We start from the raw sequence: 10,484 nt of genomic DNA on the forward strand, positions 1-10,484 counted from the left end.
TTCTAAATTATTGTATGTTTATTGTTCTGCTCACATGCGGACGTCTTAAATTGAAAAATACATACATGTATATTCGTATTCATAATAAATTTTTGAGAAGGGGTGTATACTCATTTTCGTCAAATGTTTTTTTTATATGTCATATGTGAATTTATCAACGTACAAACCATTTCATCTGCAAAATACATGTAAATAAAAAAGCTAGAATACATGTAGTTGAGGACTGAGGAGAGGAGTAACTATATAGTTATATGAGTAATTAAGGGAACCAATATTCGAGCAGAAATCAAAAGAATACAATCCAAGGACAGAGATCAGATACAGAAAACAGACAAACACAACAAAGAACATAAAATAACCAAAGTAACACGTACAAAGAAACAAAAGCAAACAAGCAACTGGCGGACTCCACCAAAAACTGAGAGCAAGGAACAGGTGCACCGGTTGGGTAAGCATTCTAAAAATAGACTTAAACTTGGTTGAAGAATACGAAAGAATACAACCCAAGATTTACATAGGCACCTACAATGGCGGATCCAGAGTGGTTCTTGTAATTGAAACCACTAATTTTGTTGGAAAATTTGGCCTGTTAGTTTTGTGGTGGAGGGTGATCTAAATAAAGCAAATGATACATGCGCGTAGCTGAAGCCAAATTGAAGTGTAGGCAAAATTACGGCAGGGGGTCCGCGGAGATAAGTGTTTTAGAGCACCATTTATGCCTCTCCTGGATGTATTTTATCTATAAAAAAAAATCGGCAAAATTAAGTGCAAGCAAAAGCTTTTTTGCCTAACGGCAGCTACGCGCCTGTGATACTTGGAATCCCCGCTATACATTTCTGGATCAGATTTCTCTCAATTCCTGATTCCACCCTGCATTGTTATTTCATCTCGGAAAAGATAAATCAGAAACACAGATTACTATTTTGACTCAATTGTCGAGGTCTGGTGTGTGTTATACAATCAGCACACTATGTATAAAAGCAAAAAGGTATGACATTTTTCAACTTGGGGACTTATCACTTTTTACTTGGAAAGTGGGGGGGGGGGGGGCTGGTCAAAATGCAGGGGGATAATTTTTTTTTCTGTATGTGAAAAAGGGGGGTTCAGTTTTTTTTATAAAAACAAAGAGGGGGATAATTTTTCTTTTGCACATGAATTTTAAGGTGGGACCCGGGGTCAACATTTTTAGTTAAGCAGAGAATTACACCAGTCAAATCATAACATATTTTACCACCATTAAATATTTTATTTCATTGTCACATACATGTACAGAAACGTATATATGTATTTTATATGTCACTTGTAAAAGTTCATTCATCAACATAACCATCAGGACCTAAAACCTTAATTAAATCAAATGAGTCCGACTCCTGACGATTCAATTTCCTTCCAAAGTATGAAGTTTTGGAATTGAAGACTTGATTTTTTTTTATTGTAAGAATTCTTTAACATTTCAACTGCTTCTGCTTAAAAAAATCAGAAGCAGATAGTTTTTTTAATAGCAGCCAATTCCTGTCTGGGTCGAATTGAATCTAGACCATTTGTTATTCTTCAACCTGGAGTCTATATTCAGAATTGAAATAAAAAATCTGAGGTCAACACTTGATATATGTTTCCTATGACAAGCTTTTCTCCTTCTGTTTCTTAACCTTTCTCTTGTTTTCCGTTTTCCTTCTGTTTATACGTATGTAAGGAATGTTAAAATCTTGGCATGTTTAATAGACGGGATCACATTTTTTAAAAATGTTTTAAGGGGGGGGGGGTAAAAAACTAGTGAAATACCAGGGGGGGGATCGATTAAAATTTTATATATTTGATTTCAAAATTACCAGTCTCCTCCCCCCAGGTAAATAATGATAAGTCCCTTATTCGCAGAAGAAGTTCGTCAACATTTAAATTCAATATACATGTAATTCAAACAAAAGAAACTTAATATTACGTTTTTTTTATACGCGAGGCAACCACAGCATATACACACTGATTAAAACAATGGACTGAACAAAAATAAACACGAATAGCAGAGGTAATTCTGTACAAGTTACATAGTTCGTTGAAATAGCAGAGGTAATTCTGCACTACATAGTTCGTTGAAATAGTTTGTCTACCTATATAGTTTTCAGGAAAAGAGTGTGAATAAAAACTCCACTGCATTCGTTCAATATATTTCGGAAACATATGGCAAGATTTCGGTGACTTAAAATTCCATTTGATTTCACAAAATTCAAATAAATAAATAACAAAGAGAAGTCGAACGTTATTATATTGACCATTTATAAATCAAGCATGATTCAATGCGAACAAATATTTGAGCAATTTTAAGAAACAGTTATTTGTACCACCAGGTTAAACCCGTTGCTTCCAAAACGGTGCTTATCGCAAATACGGTTGACAAACAGTTGAACATATCTAAGGGAAGTTAACAATACTGTTATTTTCGCTTAAATAGAAAAATATGAATTATTGGGCTGCATCATCTCTCAGTTGAAAGACAAATGTCTAACTTCTAATAGTTTGATATATGCTAGTACCTCCTTAAACATGAGTATGTTGTTCCTCAAGTGTGGTGGGCGATTCAAGTTGAAAACTCGAACCGGCAGATTTGTTTTTTGACCTGACAAAAATTTCTAAGCTCATGTCCGAATGTCCAGTTATGTCATCAAATATCGAGATGCTTGGGAGACAGAAAAAGAGGAATTCTAGAGTACCTAAAATACCTAAAATATACAGTCAAGCCTTTCTAAGTGACCCCATATATTCAGCAAGAACATGCCGTAGAGGACTATGCTGTACATGTACACATGTACAATGTACATTAAGCTGTATGTAAAGAACATAGCTGTTATTTGATCATGCACAACCTTTATATGTCACTTTAAACGGGTTCGACTGTACCATATAGATATACATGAACATGTGTACATGTTCAACTGTACTCAAGTTACTAGCATGTACCACTGTATTCAAGGTACATGTACTACTGTACTCAAGGTACAAGTACACTTAGTAGTTGGTGCATGTATGTACAAGTAATTTAAACATGTTAAAAGAAGAATTGAACATGACAGAAAGATATTCTACAGGTCATTATCTTTTCGTTGTTGTTATTGTTGCGTGTGTGTGTGTGTGTGTGTGTGTGTGTGTGTGTGTGGTTTGTACTAGAAGAAATGTGTTGAATTGTGAAATTGAATAAAATAAATACAAATGTACTAGACTTGCACACAAAATGCTTCCACTGAAAGGACTGGTATTTAATGGTTGCTTCACAAAAGGTGCTAGTTTTGTATATTTCTATGCGACAAATTGGTAAAATAAGGTATTTTATTCGTGCTTTTACAGAAATTCATGAATTGATATAGTTTGCCTTTCGATAAGACTGTTTTTCCCCATGAAAGTTTCCAAGCTGTCCTAAATTTATCCCAATCAACAATGAATAAGTTAAACTAATGTATACACGTGCATGTACATTTATTTAAATTTTGAAAGTTGCTAATTTTGGCGAATTCTGTCAAGTGAACATATTAACGTGTATCAAATTTTTGAAATTTTAAAGAATGATAAGTGTTAAATAGAATTAAAAGTCAATTATGCCTGTACTTTTTTGTTTGTTTGTTTGTTTTTTTTGTTTGTTTTTTGTTTTTTGTTTTTTTTATATTTGCTGTGAAAATAAGTACACCATGAAAATTAATACTGTCATACACTACAGTGAAAGAACTTTAATTCGTGGATTAGGGAAGAAACACAAGTTCTTGGATTCTTGAATTCGTGGTTTTGTGGTTTTCAGTATACATTTCAAAGGAAATCTTCTTTGGAACCAAATTTCATGGTTTTGCCTACCCATGAAAACCTCGAAAATTGGTACCTCACGAACAATAGTACTTTCACAGTATTTCATAACTGGTAGTTGAAAGATATGGAGTGTCTTTTCTCTCTGATTTATTGTTTATGTCTTATCTTTTACTTTACATCCACATCAATCATTATAACTGCAAATTCAAGATTTTGTACAGTTATTCCATATTTCCAATTAAAAAAAAAGTTCCAATAAAAAAAGCTAGATGAGGCACAAATAAATGTATTTATAATTAGTTTTGAAAAATACCAACAAAGCAAGCTCGTCCGCAACTTTAGGTGGTTCTTTCGCAATTAAATATGGTCAAAATTACCAGTCTAAGGGTTGATAGCAAACACTGGCCGACAACTGGATGCAAAATTGCTGTTTCCTGTGCATACATGTACATACAGACTTGCTTATATCACGTATATACATGTACATGCATAATTTGTTTTACAGAAATATTTTACATATAGTTGTTGTTTTATAAAAAATATTTTATGAAACTTTATGCAATTTGAACATTTGGGAGAAATTAACAATCCATCTAAAATGTAATTTGCTGTCAAATGTCTTTGAAACTACAGGAAAAAGTATCAACAGAAATTCCCCATTCCTTGGTAGGTTTCTATCATGTGAACAAATGACTATAATTCAACGGCCAACCTCCTTTTCTAGAACTGTAAAAAAATGGGCGATGAACTGTTTAATATGAAATAGGTTACTATCAAAAGGATCACAAATATGTTCATTTTCTATGTTTTGAGGTGTCGGTCGCGTTTAGGTCATAGAGTCAGGACGGGACGGCGGAAGGAGTATCAGCTCGTGTATACCAAAATTGATCTGAACTACATTCATACATTGTATCTACTGTATATTTTACTATAGTCTAAAGATGCATGTATTCCAACACTGTCAAAAATAATTGCAATGTATATGAGATTTTTTTACAATTAAGGTGCCCTGAATCATCACCTATATTTATAGCAACTAAACCAGAATCCAAGTCTACATACTCACATAAACTAAGGGACCAGTCTCTGCCACATAATCTGATTCTATTTAAGTTACTGTCATCCAAAATCCTTGTTTTATATCTAATTCCTTCACGGAAATTTGGGGGCAAATGTCTCCCTAGCAGTAAATGCTTCTACCCTCTCAAGGGAACTAGAAATATGACAAAAGTGGGTTCCCCTGGAGAAGCAGGGATATAATCTAAACAACAAGTAAAATGGATATCAAACAATTCTCCTGAACCTAAATGTTGACTAGGAAGAATAACTTAATCACTTGGCACATCATGTACAACCACACCTTAAACGACAGGGGAAATACATGTAACTATTATCTGACTGTATGTTTTACCAAGCTCATGCTAGCGAATAATAAGGAAGTGCGAGAAAACTCCAATACATAAAAACATAACAAACCCACAACGTACTAGTATGCTATTACATCTAATATATATATATATATATATCATTGGGTAATTTCATGATAAAATCTATGACATTATTGTGTTTATGCACGTACAATGTACTTCTGATGATTTTCAAATTGCTTTATGGAAACTTGGGTTCTAATATCTCTTAAGACCACAGCCATGGTAAAACAGTGGTAAACACATGAACAACATTCTGTGAGTGATTTATTTCTTTGTATAAATAAAAAATAGAAAATAAAACTTTAAATGTTTTTTCTAGACTTAACATGAGCTGGATCTAAAAGGACAAAATACCCAGCCTACTTATTATTATTATTTTAAATTTTACATTTTCGTAAATGAAAGTAATATGCATACTGATATAATTAATTACTTTTACCTTGTTTTTGGGGCCCCATTGGCTTTTGATGAGATATCTGAATTGATGTAATTAAAATATAACAACTACCTTAGCTCGCGATTTTAATGCAAAACATGTTTACTGTCTGGATTTATTTGTCCTGAAGAATCTGCAGTAAATATGTTTGAACTATATTGTGATAGTGATATCCTGGTATATATATGTATGTGTAGTTACGATAATTTGAGACAGTATGATATTTCATTGCAAAGAGCAACAGAGTGCGCATATACAAGGCGATCGGGTGCGATTGGACCCCCGTATAAAAAAAAGATACATGTATAAAAACGTTGATTTACATATTAGCCTGTAATTAAAGAGAAATCATACCAGATACCAAGTAAAATTGCTTCTCAGTGATCGATTCCCACCCCATTCAGAAAACCTGGCTACGGCTCGGATGTAAACAACACTGTTATGGTCACAATTAACCTATTGATTACATCTAAAAAGTTAAATCTTTACATTGTAAATTTTAGAATTTTGAATGATAAGGGCAGGGGTAGAAAACGTGTAAAGATACAAGGTTATCTGATTATTTAATACTATCGTCAAAGTTATTCCCCTTTGACTTCACATTTCAGTAGTAAAGACGATGTAATACCGTTATTCTCGGACTGACATTATTTACTAAAAGTCTCATTCCGAGCTGTGTTTGGCGATTCGATAAGTACACAGAAAAGTGACTAAAGCGGTCAACAGTTCATACGGTGGAAGGATAGATGTTAACAGTATTTATCTTGATCGTGGCGATGCTATAAAGACTAGGGTGTATTAAATAGTTTAGATGAAATGGTCTTGCGTGAAAGCAGGGGCGGATTCAGGCGGGGGCGTGGTGGGCGTGTGCCCCCTGACTTTGTAAAGCATTGGTTGTCAGCGGTAGATTTAGGCGGTTTGTAGTTGAAACTTTAATTTCTCGCTAATTTTACCACAAAAGATATCTACATTGCACCCGCTCTAGAGGAATATTTCAAAAATTTAACCTCAATAATTTTATTCACCCCCTCCCCCCATCTAAAATCCCGGAAAGTGATGCTCAACAAACAGAGGTTGATAGTATTATATTAAGTATAAGTGACAATTTTACTAACACAGCAAAAGAGGTGTTCAGTAAACGGAATAAACGTGATAAAGAAGAAGGTTAGGTAAAGGTGAATATTGAGATTCTAAGGATTTTTCATCATTTAGGCAATTCTGTCGGTGCTACACGTTTCTGTTTTGGCCTTAATCTCATTGAACTAGCTGGTGTAAACACTTATGTCCACAAAGAGGATAAAAATGTTTTATTTCGATTAATTTCAAATTATGAGACCAAAATTGGCCATAACCGAACCTAAAACATGTAAACTCAAAACCGTATTTAACCGAAAATGTTCGATGAATAAGAAGAAATTTCAAAAAAAGCAAGGAAACGGTACATTTTTTTTAAATACCTTAAATAGGCCCTAAAGAATATACGCATACGCTCGATAGAATAGGCGCTGTATGGTACAGGCAAGTAAAGAATATAAACGTACGCTCGATAGAATAGGCGCTGTATGATACAGGCAAGCAAAGAATATAAACGTACGCTCGATAGAATAGGCGCTGTATGATACAGGCAAGCAAAGAATATAAACGTACGCTCAATAAAGCTTTTACTGATCTTCAGCATAAAAGCTGCTCATGATTTATGAAATATTTCATTAAAAAGATAGCAAAGATTTATGGAAAATCTGAAATAGTCTTGATAGGAATAAAAAGAACCACGAACAAAACGATGTGTTTGTATAAGCAGTATACATGTATGAACATTTTAAACAGCTAAATGAAAGCCATTTAGACCAGATGATTTTGAACCAGATTTTGATTTCAATCATATCTTAAACGATGTTGAATTGTTTTTGAATATCTCAATAACGAAAGATAAAATTGAAAAAAAGTTGTCTCAAATTTAAGATATACAACATTCAATGTGATCTTATGTCCATTTACATTTGTATGTTAAACTTTTGAATATGATTTTTTGACACTGGTCATACACCAGGAAGTTGGTCTATTGGTATAATGAAAACAATTTTCAAAAAATGAAAGATCAAAGATAGATTCTGAAATATATAGACAAATTACGCTTAACTCTTGTTTCAGCAGAACTTCTGCTATTTTGAATTATAGACAGAATAATAATGCAGATCATGTTGATCTTTTACCTAAGGTTTCAGAAGAGATTTTACTACGATTGACAATAATTTTCCTCTATATGCATTAATAATTTACTTTTCTCTTGGAATAAAGCTGTTTTTTATGCACACTTGTAGATTTCCTCTTTCGTCTACCCAGGACTTGACTTTTTATATGCAACTCGGCGGGTGTTTTTAAAAAAAGCCGGGGACGCTTACCCTTACGGTGCACCGATCTATGCTCCCAGTTTTTGGAGTCCGTATGTTTTGTATGTATTATTTTAGTTACTTAATGTCCTTTGTTGTAAATGTCTGTTTATCATGTTTAGTCTTTGTCCCTGGACTGCTTTCTTTTGATTTCCGCTAGAACCTTGGTTCCCTTGATCACGCTTTAAAAATGCATTCGATACAGTATGGAGGTCAGGGTTATGACAAAAAAAATGCAGAAACATAACATAAAAGGAAAATTGTTTTAATGTTATTTATAACATGTATCAAAACTCAAAAGACATGCGTTAAAACAGTTAACACAGTCAGATTTTTTTTGCAAATGTGATATAGGGGTAAATCAGGGAGATAACCTATCACTTTTATGTTTTCGTAGTTTCTCTATGATCTGGAGAATTATTTAACCATAGAAAATTTAGAAACAATATGATTTATGTCAAGAGTAATTATTTATGTATGTAAATTTGTTTACCATTTTATATGCTGATGATATAGTCTTATCAGCTGAAACTGTAGAGTGTTTGCAATGAACCCTTGGAATCTTTTGAGCAATATTGTGACAAATGGAAACAAGAATCAAGGAGTTTCTTGTCACCATATTTTCCGAAATGATCGCTTTGATGGGTACACGATTCCGCTTGAAATGCTCCACAAATTGGATAACGGCTATCTTTTTTCGGTGCATTCCCCACGGTAGTCACCAGAGTACGGTATTTTTCATCTGAAAAGAAATCGCAACAAGTTTTCAAGCCCTTTCACATGGTGATTGGAGCTTCTTAATGAAAGGCCTTGATTTCCCCGATAGGAATTTCTCCTGCTAAATATAGCAAATTTAATAAATGTAATTGTATTTCTTTGACGAATTTCTCCTCAACATTATGTTAAATGTAAATTTTATCCCCACCCCCTCCCCCCCCCATTCAATTGTAGACCAAACTGTATGTCACTGAAACTTACAGATTTATGTTTTGCAAATTTATGTGGCTATGACACATCATAATTTTGCAAATCTGGCCTATTCTGAAACTTTTTTTTTAAAGATTTTTCATATGTTTTATAAATTGATCTCGGTCTCTTCTGGTCCTATGACTCGGAGTGATCACAATCGTTGTTGCTTTAGGAGGTTTTAACGAGGATTGCCTTTTCTAATTTTGACGCTATTTAGTTTAGTTTATTTAAATTTTTACCAGCATGTAACTTCTTCAGGGAAGGAATGTCTTCATTTTAAAAATGTTTATCCCTAGATATTTTCAACTTTTCTAGTTTTCCCTAGCAAGTTCATCATAAATAATTTTCAGTAAAGGGTTTCGTTTTCGGCAGTCCTGACTTCAGAACACGCAGGCCTCCCTCTTAACGAGTTTCTTATGCGTCAAAGTTTGATCTGCGGATTTTTCACTACTGACAGAGATTTTGCATTCCAGGATAAAGATTCAACGTGTTTGGGAACCCCTCTTCGCCGTTTTCGTCAATAATCAGCTCTGAATCTGACATTTAGTCAGAAAAAAATTGAAAACATGCTGGTGCAAATCGAAAACAATAGTAAATCTACCCCAAGTAACGGGGTGTTTGATGAAGTAACACTTAAATGTTCCTTGAGGAACATTTAGGTATTCATGTCACCTGTAGCGAGCGTTTACACGAAAACTTAATGTTTCTCATTTCTAAATTTTCCAATGGGTTCTTTTAGGGGTATTCATTCACTTTTTAGTTCCACTGTCCCCGACGTCAGAACAGTAAGAGTAATCAAGGGAAGCAAGGTTATAGCGGTAATCAAAAGAATGTAATCCAGGGACAAAGACCAGACATGGAAAACAGACACACACAACAAAGAACATAAAGTAACTAAAATCATACATACAAAGTAACAAAAGTAAATTAGCAACTCGGACTCCACTAAAACTCATTTATATCAAACACAATGATATATGTATTATATATATCGTAACAGGCTGGATTTATAGTGAGAGAAAAGACTAGCAGCATTGAATCACTTTAAGAAAATCAATTTCACCGGTACAAAATACACTTTGAGAAAGTCCTTACAATAAATACTAACACATACCTTAGGTCAAGTACGTCGCACTCCAGGTCTCAGTATCGTATTAATTTTCCCATAGACTTCTATAGTGAAGAGCATATTTTTAGGATTTTTTTTTAAATATATAAATTGATTCAATAAAACCTTCACTTATGTATCATTTCTAAGGACATGTGAAAAAATAATTTCCCGCAAAGAAAATTGGGTGAGTCCACGAAGATCGGACAGATAAGTAGTCTTGAACTATAAATAGCCATTTTCCCTACTTTCACTTTCGTTTTGCACTCACCAAACCAACCTTTTCAGTGGAACATTTTTATGATATCATGTTAGATTTTCTTTTCAAAAAATTCATCTTGCAGTGTGATGTTTGCTCTATTTTA

Source organism: Perna viridis, chromosome 13, assembly GCF_037379345.1.
Source record: "Perna viridis isolate PV_CMFRI_1.1 ecotype Kerala chromosome 13, ASM3737934v1, whole genome shotgun sequence".
Taxonomy (NCBI): domain Eukaryota; kingdom Metazoa; phylum Mollusca; class Bivalvia; order Mytilida; family Mytilidae; genus Perna; species Perna viridis.